Source organism: Anolis carolinensis, unplaced genomic scaffold, assembly GCF_035594765.1.
Source record: "Anolis carolinensis isolate JA03-04 unplaced genomic scaffold, rAnoCar3.1.pri scaffold_59, whole genome shotgun sequence".
Taxonomy (NCBI): domain Eukaryota; kingdom Metazoa; phylum Chordata; class Lepidosauria; order Squamata; family Dactyloidae; genus Anolis; species Anolis carolinensis.
In genome coordinates this window covers 92,501-109,618 of record NW_026943868.1, presented here as the reverse complement: position 1 = coordinate 109,618, position 17,118 = coordinate 92,501, and the positions used below count along the sequence as shown (strand labels likewise).

The 17,118-nt window shown below is 22.9% G+C and overlaps 1 pseudogene; it reads right to left on the bottom strand.

The window, feature by feature from the left end:
* Positions 1-4,426: 4,426 nt before the first annotated feature.
* The window catches only part of LOC134295014 (excitatory amino acid transporter 5-like), a 28,980-nt pseudogene continuing 16,288 nt past the window's right edge, over positions 4,427-17,118 (bottom strand).

The following is a 17,118-nucleotide window of genomic DNA, read 5'->3' as shown; positions in this document are numbered from 1 at the left end:
AGTAATAGTAATAATAATAATAATATAAAATATAATAAGAGTAAATTACTATATATATATATATATATATATATATATATATATATATATATATATATATATATATATATATAAATTATACGGTATTGGCACTCCAAGTAGGAAGGCTAAAGAGTAATAATAATAATAATATAAAATATAATAAGAGTAAAATTATTATATATATATATACACACACACACACACACACACACACACACACGGTATTGGCACTCCAAGTAGGAAGGCTAAAGAGTCATAGTAATAATAATAATAATATAAAATATAAGAGTAAAATTATATATATATATATATATTTATATATATATATATTTATATATATAATTATATATATATATATATATATATATTATATATATATATATATATTATATAATATAATTATACGGTATTGGCACTCCAAGTAGGAAGGCTAAAGAGTAATAATAATAATATAAAATATAATAAGAGTAAAATTATATATATATATATATATATATCTTCTTATATTTATATTATAAAATTATAACCGTATAATTATCCTAAACTATATATATATAATATATATAATTATACGGTATTGGCACTCCAAGTAGGAAGGCTAAAGAGTAATAGTAATAATAATAACAATATAAAATATAATAAGAGTAAAATTACTATATATATATATATATATAAAATAATATATATAAAAATAATATATATATATATATATATATATATATATATATATATATATATATATATATATATATATAATATTATACAGTATTGGCACTCCAAGTAGGAAGGCTAAAGAGTAATAATAATAATAATATAAAATATAATAAGAGTAAAATTATATATATATATACATATATTACTCTTATTATATTTTATATTATAAAATTATAACCGTATAATTATCCTAAACTATATATATATATACGGTATTGGCACTCCAAGTAGGAAGGCTAAAGAGTAATAATAATAATAATAATCTAAAATAAGAGTAAAATTATATATATATATATCCGGGTAGGAAGGCTAAATAGTAAAAAATATAATAATTATTGTTATAATAAGAGTAAAAATATAATAATAATAATAAATATAATAATAAATATAATAAATAACAATGCCCTCCAAGTGGGAAGGCCAAGGAGTAACAAATACAATAATAATATATAATAAATATAAGAATATAACAATAAATATAATAGTAATAATAATGTATAATTTTAATAAAAATAATTTTAATAAATATAATATAAAATTATAATAAATATAATATAAAAATTATAATAAATATAAATATAAAATATAAGAATAAATATAATAGTAGTAATAATAACGCCCTCCAAGTGGGAAGGCCGAGGAGTAACAAATATAATAATAATAATAATAATAATATATTATAAATATAAATATAAAAGTATAATAAATATAATAGTAATAATAATATAAAAATTATAATAAATATAAATATAAAATATAAGAATAAATATAGTAGTAGTAGTAGTAATAATGCCCTCCAACTGGGAAGGCTGAGGAGTAACAAATATAATATAAATATAAAAATATAAATATAATAGTAATACAGTAATAATATAAAATTATAATAAAAATAAAAATATAATATCATAATAAATATAATAGTAATAATAATGCCCTCCAAGTGGGAAGGCTGAGGAGTAACATAATGATAATATTATAAATATAAAAATAGAATAATAAATATAAAATAATAATATAAAAATATAATAAATTTTAAATATAAGAATAAATATAATAGTAATAATAACGCTCTCCAAGTGGGAAGGCCGAGGAGTAACAAATATGATGATGATGATGATAATAATAATAATAATAATAATAATATAAAAATAGAATAATAAATATAAAATAATAATATAAAAATAGAATAAATATAAAATATAAGAATAAATATAATAGTAATAATAACGCTCTCCAAGTGGGAAGGCCGAGGAGTAACAAATATGATGATGATGATGATAATAATAATAATAATAATAATAATATAAAAATATAATAATAAATATAAAATAATAATATAAAATTAAACTAAATATAAATATAAAAATATAATAAATATAATAGTAATAAGAATGCCCTCCAAGTGGGAAGGCCGAGGAGTAACAAATATAATAATAATAATAATTGTGGTTATTTTTGTCATTATTATATTTATTTATTATATTTATAAATAATAAATGTATAAATGGCTGTCCAAGGGGGAAAGCTGAGGAGTAAGAATAATAAATATTATATTAAAAATATTATTATATCCAGGAGCGAATGCGTACGTATTTAATATTATATATTTTATATATATAAATTAAAAATATTAAATACATACGTATTTTTTCCTGGAGGGCCAGGGCGGTGGAGGCCAAGAGGAGGCAGAGGAAGGCGGGCTTCATCATCCTTTGGTGATTTTTGGGCTTTTTCGGGCTTTTTCTTCTCTTTTTTATGGCCTGGGTTGAGCAAGATTAGAGGTCCGTTTCCTGCAAAATCCCACCCAAAAGATCTGTGTTTTCCTCGAAATCTTTTATCTCTACGTCTTGTCCAGGCTGTTTGTTGACACTATTGCGAAATGTCGTATTTATCGGCGGAGGCATCTCTTGCGGTTTGTGCTGAAGCAGAAGTCGGATAAGAACGATATGCATCTATATATTTATATTTATATTTATATATGTATATGCAGAAGATACGGAGGCAGGATGTGCTTATCGGGAGGCCTTTCTGGGTAATCGGAGATCTGTAAACGTCTTGTGATTTCACAACAACACCACACAAAGGGACACACGAGCCACCTCCCGCCATCCTTAGAAGCATATCAATAATTAATATATATTAATTATATATATAAAATATATTTTATATATATATATGTATTTTATATATATTAAATATATTTATATAATAGAATTATAATTAAATTATATATTTTATATTAAATAATTTATATTATATAATATTTATATTATATATATAATATATATTTCAATATATATAATTAATATATAAATATATATATATAAAATATATAAAATACATATATATATTATATATATATATAACCCATATATATATTATATATATTTATATAATAGAATTATAATTATATATTTTATATTAAATAAGTTATATTATATAATATTTATATTATATATATATATAATATATATTTCAATATATATAATTAATGTATTAACATATATATATAAAAATATATAAAATACATATATATATTATATATATATAACCCTTATATATATTATATATATTTATATAATAGAATTATAATTAAATTATATATTTTATATTAAATAATTTATATTAAATATATTATATATATTTATATTATATTATATATATGTATATTTCAATATATATGATTAATAAATATATATATAATATATAAAATACATATATATTATATAATTTATTTTATATTATAATAAAATTATATATTAGATATTAAATTGTATTAAATAAGTTATATTAAATAATATATATATATATATTATATATATATATATATAATATATTTATATATAATTTATAAAATACACACATATATATATAATATAATATTTTATATTATAATAAAATTATATATTATATATTAAATAGTGTTAAATAATTTATGTTAAATATATAATATTTATATTATATATATAATATATATTTCAATATATATAATTAATATATTAATATATAAAATATATAAAATACATATATATATTATATAATATATTTTATATTATAACTTATATATTAAATTGTATTAAATAATTTATATTAAATATATTATATATATATTATATATAATATTTCAATATATAATTAATATATTAATATATATATATAATATATATATATTATATAATTAAATTATATATTATATATTAAATTGTGTTAAATAATTTATATTAAATATATAATAGATATTTCTATTATATAATATATATATATATAATACAATACATATATATATAAAATATATTTTATATATATATAATTAATATATTTATAAAACATAAAATACATACTATATATATATATATATATATATATAATAAATATATTAAATAATATTAAATAATATATTTATAATTAATTGGAATTATAATCAATAGAATAACTTTCGAGGAAGACACCATCAAAAACCCTCCCGACAGATGGCCATCCAGCCCTATGTTACAATAAATTATTATAGTACCTGTAAATTACAACAATAATAATATGATTAATAATATAATATATATTAGTAATATAATAGTAATATGGAATAACAATCAAGGAAGGCACAACCCAATCTCTCCTGACAGATGCCCAGACAGACACTACATCCCTTTGGACGAGAGGGGAGCAGTCGCAACAGAGGCACAAACGCAACCAGTGTGTTTCCGTCACTCATGTTTTTATTATTATTCTTTTGTCGACACACACTTGTGTGTGTATATATATATATATAAAGCACCATCTGGGTCAGTTGTGGTCCGGCATTTCAGGGCCGGCATTGCCGAGTCCAAAGGAACAAGCAAGGCCCGGGGAGAGCTTTCCCGAGCTTTTTCCTGCTTCCTTTCCTTTTCTCCTCCTTGGTCCCGATGGAGATTGTTCCCTCCCCAGAATCTCTAGGCGGGTTGTTCTATCGTCCAGAGTCCCAAAGGGATAATCCACACTCTTGGTATGCTCAGAGGCCCTTCCGACTCAGACGTGGCAGACGCCCACGCTGCCGCCAAAGTGGTTCTGCTGGGCTTCCTCCTCGTGGACGATCTCCACCACGTGGTTCTTGGGCAGGACCAGCCTGGGGACCGACACGCACCTGGGGGGGGGCTTCTGCTTGGCCTTGCGCGACTGCCGGCGGGGAGAGAAAGAGAGGCAGTGAGGCCACCCTACCCGCTGACCACTTCCCCCCCCCAACCACCCGATGCCCTACCTTAGGAGCTTTGGGGGGTTTGGGGGTCTTGGGGGTGTTGAAGTCGTCCCGGCAGATGTGGGCCATGATCCCGGCCGCCAGCGCGTCCCCCAGCACGTTGGTCATCGTCCGCAGCCGGTCCCTGCCCACAAAGAGAGAGACATCATTATCATCATCGTCATCATCATCAACATCATTATTATTATGCCCAATGAGTCTATGTAATTATCATTATTATTATGGCCAATATATCTATATTTATATTATAGTCATAATAATTATTATAATTATTATAATAATTATTATAATAATTATATTATTATTATTATCATGACCAATGGGTCTATACTATTAGTAGTAGTAGTAGTAGTAGTAGTAGTCATGGCCAATGAGTCTATATTATTATTATTATCATGGCCAATGGGTCTCTACTATTAGTAGTAGTAGTAGTAGTTATGGCCAATGACTCTATATTATTATTATTATTATGGCCAATGACTATTATTATTATTGCAAGTGAGTCATTATTATTATTATTATGGCCAATGAGTCTATATTTTTATTATTATTATTATTATGGCAAATGACTATATTATTATTATTGCAAGTGAGTCATTATTATTATTATTATTATGGCCAGTGAGTCTATATTATTATTATTATTATTATTATTATTATTATTATTATTATTATGGCCAGTGTATATTTTTATTATTATTATGGCCAATGACTATATTACTATTATTGCAAGTGAGTCTATATTATAATCATGGCCAATATGTCTATATTATTATTATTATTATTATCATCATCATGGCCAATGAGTGTATATTATATTGTCACAAAACCACAAGTCGAACCCTTCCCAAGTGTTTAGGGCTGTGTGATGTATTTTTGGATGATGCGCACAGATCCCAATAGGGTGGCCATCATAATAATAATCATAATAATAATGGCCATAATAATAATATAATTACGGCGAATGTGTCTATATTATTATTATAGCCAATACATATGTTATTATTATTATTATAGCCAATATGTCCATATTATTATTATTATGGCCAATATGTCTATATTATCATCATCATGGCCATTATGTCTATATTATTATTATTGTGATTATTATTATTATTGATGATGTTGAGGGGAGGGACTCACAGGGCCCAGTCGATGGCGACGATGAGGGTGATGTCTTCGGTGGGCAGTCCGACCGAGGTGAGGACGATGACCATGGTGACCAGGCCCGACTGCGGGATGCCCGCTGCCCCGATGCTGGCCGCCGTGGCCGTGATGCTGCCAAGACAAAGGGTCAAGCTTGGAAAACCAACCATCTAGCCCTCTGGGGTCGACATCTTGCCTCTCTCCATGCTCACAGGAGGGCTTTCATATAATATAATAATATAATTTTGATAAAATAGAAAAGAATGTAATACAATAACATAGTAATAATAAAAATGTTTAATATAATATAAAAATAATTTAAAAATATAAAACAAACAATATTACAAATAATACAAGACTATAAAAATCATAGAGTAGCAATAAAATAAAAAAATACACTAAAATTTTTATAAAATAAAATAATATATTACTATAATATAGTGTTCATCTATATATAAAAGAGTGATGGCATCACGGCAGCGGACAAAACAACAAAAGTAAACACCCCACAACCTTGAAAATTGACAGCACAACCCCTCATCCACGCCTCTAGGTTGATACAACAAAAATAAAATAAAAATAAAGTCCTAATTAGAGGGAGAGGAATAATTGCTTTTATCCAATTGCTGCCAGTTAGAAGGCTAAGCTTCGCTCACTTGGTCTCCTAGCAACCCACTCAGCCCAGGGGACTCTTTACCTTAACTACCACCAATTCCTCAATACTCATACCACCATACTTCGCCACAGCAACGTGTGGCCGGGCACAGCTAGTGATATAATAATGTAGTAATAGTAATATATTAAAATAATACAATAGTAATATACAACTAAAATAATATGATACAAAAATATAAAACAATAAAACATTACAAATACAATTATAAAAATCATATAGTAGCAATAAAATAAAATAATAAAATACACTAAAATTATAAAATAACAAAATAATATATTACTATGATATAATAGTGTAAATAATATAAAATAATGTAATAGTAATATATTAAAAATAATAGAATAGTAATATAAAACTAATATAATTTTATAATATAATATTATAATATAAAATTAATATAATTAATTAATTACAGTAGAGTCTCACTAATCCAAGCCTCTGGATAATCCAAGCCATTTTTGTAGTCAATGTTTTCAATACATCGTGATATTTTGGTGCTAAATTCGTAAATACAGTAATTACTACATAGCATTACCGCATATTGAACTACTTTTTCTGTCAAATTTGTTGTATAACATGAAGTTTTGGTGCTTAATTTGATGTTTAATAGGCTTTTCCTTAATCACTCCTTATTATCCAAGATATTTGCTTATCCAAGCTTCTGCCGGCCCGTTTAGCTTGGATAAGCGAGACTCTACTGTATAACAATAATATAAAATAATATTACTAGAATCCGCCCTGTTGGGTGAGAAGGGCGGGATATAAATATTGTAATAAAATAAATAAACATAATAGAATAAAATGTAAAATAATAATAAAATCAGAATTATATAATAGTGATAATAAAATATTAAAAATAATAGAGTAATAATATAAAGCAATAAAATGAAATAAAAATATTAAAAAATATTCCAAAAATATAATGGTAATAATTTGATAAAATATAATATTAAAATGATATCTATATATATAAAAGGGTGATGGCATCACGGCGACCCACAAAACTACAGTCCCCTCAACCTCGAAATTTGACAACACAACCCATCATCCATGCCTCTAGGTTGATACAACAAAAAGAAAAGAAAAAGTCCTAATTACAGGGAGAGGAATAATAGTTTTTATCCAATTGCTGCCAGTTAGAAGGTTAAGCTCCGCCCACTTGGTCTCCTAGCAACCCAATAAAAAATAATAAAAAACACTAAAAAAAATTGATACAATAAAATACTATAATAACAGAAAATAACTAAAAATAATACAAGAAAATAATAAAATATAATAAATAAAAAGATAACTTACAATAAAATTAATTAAAAAATGCAAATAAAAATCACACAACAATTTTTAACCCATACCACCACCACTTTGCCACAGCAACGCGTGGCCGGGCACGGCTAGTATTATAATAAAATATAATATCTGCGCCCTCGATGAGGACTCTAACCCTGGGCGGTGGGGGTCTCTGTGTGTACCTGATGGTGATGATCTGTCCGAAGTCGAGGTCGTACTCGTTGACCTGGGCGATGAAGATGGCGGCCACGGCCTCGTAGAGGGCGGTCCCGTCCATGTTGATGGTGGCCCCCACCGGAAGCACAAAGCGCGCAATGCGCCGGTCAATCCCGTTGTTCTCCAGAAGACACTTGAGGGTGATGGGCAGCGTGGCCGAGCTGCCCACGAAAAAGGAACAACGGGAGACACATGCCGTAAGTTCAATTTCAACTCCCAGCCGACACCTCGCCTCTCTCCATGCTCACAGGAGAAGCACACACAAGGCAAGAGGTAACATTATTTTTTAAAATAATATAATAAAATAAAACATAATATTTAAAATAATAGGCTATTATTATACAAATGATAGAATATAAAACAATAATGAAATGAAATAATGTCATATAAAAATATGAAAATAATATAATATGTCATATAATAATATATAAAATAATATAATACATAATATAATATAAAATCATAATAGGCTATTATACAAATAGTACAATATAAAACTAATTAAATATAATAGATAATAAAATAATGTAATATAACTATGAAAATAATATATAAAACAAGTACAAAATACAAAGATTAAATATAAGAATATAAATAAATAATAAAATATATTCTAAAATATATTATAAAAATAATATAAGAAAATATAACAATACAAATAATGTTATAAAAATAATAAAATATAATAACATAAGAAAATGTAATGTAACAATATGAAAATGTAATATAACAATATGAAAATATATTATATACAGTAGTCTCACTTATCCAACATAAACGGGCCGGCAGAATGTTGGATAAGCGAATATGTTGGATAATAAGGAGGCATTAAGGAAAAGCCTATTAAACATCAAATTAGGGTATGATTTTACAAATGAAACACCAAAACATCAGGTTAGACAACAAATTTGGCAGAAAAAGTAGTTCAATACGCAGTAATGCTATGTAGTAATTACTGTATTTATGAATTTAGCACCAAAATATCATGATATATTGAAAACATTGACTACAAAAATGCGTTGGATAATCCAGAACGTTGGATAAGCGAGTGTTGGATAAGTGAGACTCTACTGTATAAAATAAAATATAAAACCATAATAAAATATATTTAAAATAATAATTATTACAAGAATAATATAATATAATGTCATATAATAATATATAAAATAATATAATACATAATATGATATAAAACAATAAAATATAAAACATAATATAAAACCACAATAAAATATATTTAAAATAATTATTACACGAATAATATATAAAATAATACAATACGTAATATAATATAAAATAAAATATAATATAAAACCATAATAAAATATATTTAAAATAATAATTATTACAAGAATATAATAAAAAAACAATAAAATATAATGATAATATAATATGAAACAACGTATTTAAAAATATATAATAAAAATAAAACAAGAATACAATGTAATAATGGAAAGTAATATAAAATATAATATAATATGAAAAGAATAAAATACGATATTCAAAATATATTATAAAAATAATATAACAATATAATGAAAAATAATATACTGTTATAAAATTAATATATTTGTAATAAAAATTATAAAATAATATAAAAATATGTTACATTTGTAATAAAAATAATATAATATAAAATAATATAATATTTAAAAATATAATATAAATATAATATAAAAATAATAAATATAAATATTTAAAATAAGATACTGTTATAAAAATAATATATTGGTAATAAAGATAAAATATAATAAAATATAAAATAACAAAATATAATATTTTAAAAAATATAATATAAATATAAAAATAATAAATATAAATATTTAAAATAATATACTGTTATAAAAATAATATATTTGTAATAAAAGTAATACAATATAATAAAATAATATAAAATAAATTGTAATATTTAAAAATATATAAATATATAACGAATATAATAATGAAAAATAATATGTAATAAAATAATACAAAATAACTAATATTTAAAAATATATGAATATATAACGAATATAATAATGAAAAATAATTGTAATAAAAATAATACAAAATAACTAATATTTAAAAAATATATAAATATATAACGAATATAATAATGAAAAATAATTGTAATAAAAATAATATAAAATAACTATTTAAAATATATATAAATATATAACGAATATAATAATGAAAAATAATATGTAATAAAAATAATATAAAATAACTAATATTTAAAAATATATAAATATAATATGAAAAATAATGTGTAATAAAAATAATATAAAATAACTAATATTTAAAAATATATAAATATAATAATGAAAAATAATATGTAATAAAATAATACAAAATAACTAATATTTAAAAATATATAAATATAATATAATGAAAAATAATATTTAAAAAATATAATATAAATATAAAACAATATAATATATATATATATATATCTCTAAAATAATATACAGATAATATATAATATAATAAAATGAATAAATAATATAGAAATAAAATAATAAATAAAATAATAACAATATATTAATAATATATATAATAAAATAATAATAAATAATAATAAATAATAATAAAACAATAATCTAAAATGCTGTGTCTGACCTGGAGGAGGTGGCGAGGGCGATGAGGAGGGCCTGGAGGATGCCTCGGATGAAGGCGAAGGGGTTCCGTCGGGTGATGAGGGCGAAGAGCAGGGGCAGGAAGCAGAGGCTGTGCAGGGCCAGGCCGGCCACCACCGTGCTGGCGTAGAGGCCCAGCTTGCGCCCCACGGCCCTGGGGTCCTCCATCTCCAGGATCTTGCCCGCAATCAGGAAGACGATCCCAAAGGGGAAGTACCACACCGCCATCGACACAATCTTCATCACCGCCTCGTTCAGGCACTGGCACACGTTCACCAGCGGAGCCCCACGCTCCCCCATCTTGCCCAGGAGGAAGCCTCACACACACACACACACACACGGAAAGACACATATTAGGATAATAATAACATTGTCCTATAAATAATAATAATAGAATAGAAGAGGCACCTGACTTAAAATAATAATAATAATATAGTAATATAATAATAATAATATAGCAAGAGGCACCCGACTTAATATAATAATATAGTAATATAATAATAATAATATAGCAAGAGGCACCCGACTTAATATAATAATATGGTAATATAATAATAAAGTAGTTAGAGGCACCCGACTTAATATAATATAATAATAATAATAATACAGTAGAGGCACCTGACTTAAAATAATACTAATAATATAGTAATATAATAATAATAATATAGCAAGAGGCACCCGACTTAATATAATAATATAGTAATATAATAATAATAATAAAGTAGTTAGAGGCACCCGACTTAATATAATAATAATATAGTAATATGATATAATAATAATAATAATAATAATAATAATAATAATAATACAGTAGAGGCACCTGACTTAAAATAATAATAATAATAATAATAATATAGTAATATAATAATAATAATAAAGTAGTTAGAGGCACCCGACTTAATATAATAATAATAATAATAATATAGTAGTTAGAGGCACCCAACTTAATAATATAGTAATATAATAATAATAATAGAGGCACCCGACTTAATATAATATAATAATAATAATAATAATAATAATATAGTAGTTAGAGGGACCTGACTTAATATAATAATATAGTAATATAATAATATAATAATAATATAGTAAGAGGCACCTGACTTAAAATAATAATAATAATAATAATATAGTAATATAATAATAATATAGCAAGAGGCACCCGACTTAATATAATAATATAGTAATATAATAATAATAATAAAGTAGTTAGAGGCACCCGACTTAATATAATATAATAATAATAATAATAATGTAGTAGTTAGAGGGACCTGACCTAATATAATATAGTAATATAATAATAAAGTAGTTAGAGGCACCCGACTTAATATAATAATAATATAGTAATATAATAATAATAATAATAATACAGTAGAGGCACCTGACTTAAAATAATAATAATATAGTAATATAATAATAATATAGCAAGAGGCACCCGACTTAATATAATAATAATATAATAATATAGTAGTTAGAGGCACCTGACTTAATATAATAATAATAATAATAATAATAATAATAATAATATAGTAGTTAGAGGCACCCGACTTAATATAATAATAATAATAATAATAATAATAATAATAATAATAATAATAATAATATAGTAGTTAGAGGGACCTGACTTAATATAATAATATAATAATATAGTAAGAGGCACCTGACCTAATATAATATAGTAATATAATAATAAAGTAGTTAGAGGCACCCGACTTAATATAATATAATAATATAATAATAATAATAATAATAATAATATAGTAGTTAGAGGCACCCGACTTAATATAATATAATAATAATAATATAGTAAGAGGCACCTGACTTAAAATAATAATATAGTAATATAATAATAATAATATAATAATAATATTCGTGTTTCCACATGGAAATAGCCCTCACCACTGGCTATTTCCCGAACCTGGTATGATGATGCTGCTGTATCATAATAATAATAATCATAATATCCCTGTGTTTCCACCCCTGGCTGTTTCCCGGTCCTGGTATGATGATGCTGCTGTATCATTATAATATTAATCATAATATCCCTGTGTTTCCCCCCCTGGCCGTTTCCCGGTCCTGGTCTTCTTACCGATGGTGGCGGAGAAGATGACGATGCCGAGGACGTTCATCTCGCTGTTGCTTCCGGGGAGGGTGCGGTAGGTCATCTCTGGGGCGGGGGTGATCTCCAGCAGGACCGGGCGCTGCCCCCCCGGGTGGGAGGCGTCCGGCAGGAAGTACACGAAGCTCAGGGACTTGCGCGGGGGGGCCTTCCCCTCCCCTGCCGACTTCACCACCGGAACCGGAACCAGCACCGTCCGGTACTAGCAAGGAAGAGGCACGGGGAAAATAAAACCTTTCTGGACCCGGCTCCTCGCAGCCGACACCTGCCTCTCTCCATGCTCACGGGGAGGAGAAGACTCACCTGCTGGAAGGAGGCCTCAATGAGGTTGGACGGGAACATGTTCCTGCGGGAAGAGGAGAGAGAAATCATCATCCTCATCATCCTCATATAGGAGAGATACAGGCACAGGACTTGATGTAATAAGAATCCTATATTATAATAAATATATATAATATATATATACAATGTTTTATATATAATGTATATATTATATTACATATTATACATTAAATATAAAACATTGTATAGATATGTTTATATATGCTTATTACTTACATTATATTATATAACATATATGACATGTAATATATAAAATATATATACAATGTTTTATATATAATGTATATATTATATTACATATTGTACATTAAATATAAAACATTGTATAGATATGTTTATATATGCTTATATATGCTTATTACTTACATTATATTATATAACATATATGACATGTAATATATAAAATATATATACAATGTTTTATATATAATGTATATATTATATTACATATTGTACATTAAATATAAAACATTGTATAGATATGTTTATATATGCTTATTACTTACATTATATTATATAACATATATGACATGTAATATATAAAATATATATACAATGTTTTATATATAATGTATATATTATATTACATATTGTACATTAAATATAAAACATTGTATAGATATGTTTATATATGCTTATATATGCTTATTACTTACATTATATTATATAACATATATGACATGTAATATATAAAATATATATACAATGTTTTATATATAATGTATATATTATATTACATATTGTACATTAAATATAAAACATTGTATAGATATGTTTATATATGCTTATTACTTACATTATATTATATAACATATATGACATGTAATATATAAAATATATATACAATGTTTTATATATAATGTATATATTATATTACATATTGTACATTAAATATAAAACATTGTATAGATATGTTTATATATGCTTATTACTTACATTATATTATATAACATATATGACATGTAATATATAAAATATATATACAATGTTTTATATATAATGTATATATTATATTACATATTGTACATTAAATATAAAACATTGTATAGATATGTTTATATATGCTTATATATGCTTATTACTTACATTATATTATATAACATATATGACATGTAATATATAAAATATATATACAATGTTTTATATATAATGTATAATATTACATATTATACATTAAATATAAAACATTGTATAGATATGTTTATATATGCTTATTACATTATATTATATAACATATATGACATGTAATATATAAAATATATATACAATGTTTTATATATAATGTATATATTATATTACATATTATACATTAAATATAAAACATTGTATAGATATGTTTATATATGCTTATTACTTACATTATATTATATAACATATATGACATGTAATATATAAAATATATATACAATGTTTTATATATAATGTATATATTATATTACATATTATACATTAAATATAAAACATTGTATAGATATGTTTATATATGCTTATATGTGCTTATTACATATTATATAACATATATTACATGTAATATATAAAATATATATACAATGTTTTATATTTAATGTATAATATATAATTATACATTATATATAAAACATTGTATATATGTTTATATATTTTATATATTATAATAAAGTAATATATAAAATATATAAACAGTGTTTTATATTTAATGTATAATATATAATTATACATTATATATAAAACATTGTATATATGTTTATATATTATAATAAAGTAATATATAAAATATATAAACAGTGTTTTATATTTAATGTATAATATATAATATAATATAATGTATAATTATAATATATATAATATTATATATTACTTTGTTACTTTATTATATTATATAATATATATGCCATAATAATAGATACAATGTTTTATATATAATGTATAATTATTATATTACATATCTATATAATATTATATTATATATAAAACATTGTATATATATGTTTATATATGTTTATATATGACTTTATTATATTATATAATATATATGCCCTAATAATAATAATACCGGATGAGGTCGAGGAGAGCGTCCGTGGGGGAGAGGATATTATATATATAATATAATATAATAAAGTAATATATCAAATATATAAACATATAGATACAATGTTTTATATATAATATATAATATAATATACCGGATGAGGTTGAGGAGCGTGTCTGTGGAGGAGAGGATATTGTAATATACAATATATAATATAATAAAGTAAATAGCAAATATATAAACATATAGATACAATGTTTTATATATAATGTATAATTATAATATATATATTGAATGTTTTATATATAATATATATTATATAGATATGTATTATATATAAAACATTCTACATATATATCTATATATATATATCTATATATATATTATATTACTTTATTATATTTATATAATATAATAAAGTAATATATAAAATATATAAACATATAGATACAATGTTTTATATATAATGTATATATAAAAGGTCGAGGAGGGCATCGGCGGAGGAGAGGATATTATAATATATAATATATTATATAATATAATAAAGTAATATATAAACATACATACACAATGTTTTATATATAATGTATAATTATTATATATCTATACAATGTTTTATATGTAATGTAAATTATTATATATCTATACAATTTTTATATTTAATGTATAATTATATAATATTATATATTATATATAAAACATTGTGTATATATGTTTATATATTTTATATATTACTTTATTATATTATATAATATATATGCCATAATAATAATACCGTATGAGGTCGAGGAGGGTGTCGGCGGAGGATATTGTAATATATAATATATATATATTATATAATAAAGTAATATATAAAATATATAGACATATAGATACAATGTTTTATATGTAATGTATAAATCTATATATTATATCTTATACATTATATATAAAAAACATTGTATATATATATATATATATGTTTATATATTTTATATATTACTTTATTATATTACTATATATGCCATAATAATGGCATAATATAATTATTATATTATATATCTATACAATGTTTTATATAAACATTCTATATAAAACATTGTATATATATGTTTATATATGTCTATATATTACTTTATTATACTATATAATGTATATGCCATAATAATAATACCGTATGAGGTCGAGGAGGGTGTCGGATTGTAATATATAATATATATTATAATGTAAGTAATAAACATATTGTATAAACATAATTATACATTAAATATAAAACATTGTATAGATATACAATGTTTTATATTTAATGTATAATTATTATATTATATATCTATATAATATTATATATTATACATTATATATAAAACATTGTATATAAATGTTTATATATTTTATATATGACTTTATTATACTATATAATATATACATTCTATATAAAACATTGTGTATATATGTTTATATATTTTATATATTACTTTATTATATTATATAATCTATATGCCATAATAATAATACCGTATGAGGTCGAGGAGGGTGTCGGCGGAGGATATTGTAATATATAATATATATATATTATATAATAAAGTAATATATAAAATATATAGACATATAGATACAATGTTTTATATGTAATGTATAAATCTATATAATATTATATATTATACATTATATATAAAACATTGTGTGTATATATATATATATATATATATATATATATATGTTTATATATTTGATATATGACTTTATTATACTATATAATATATATGC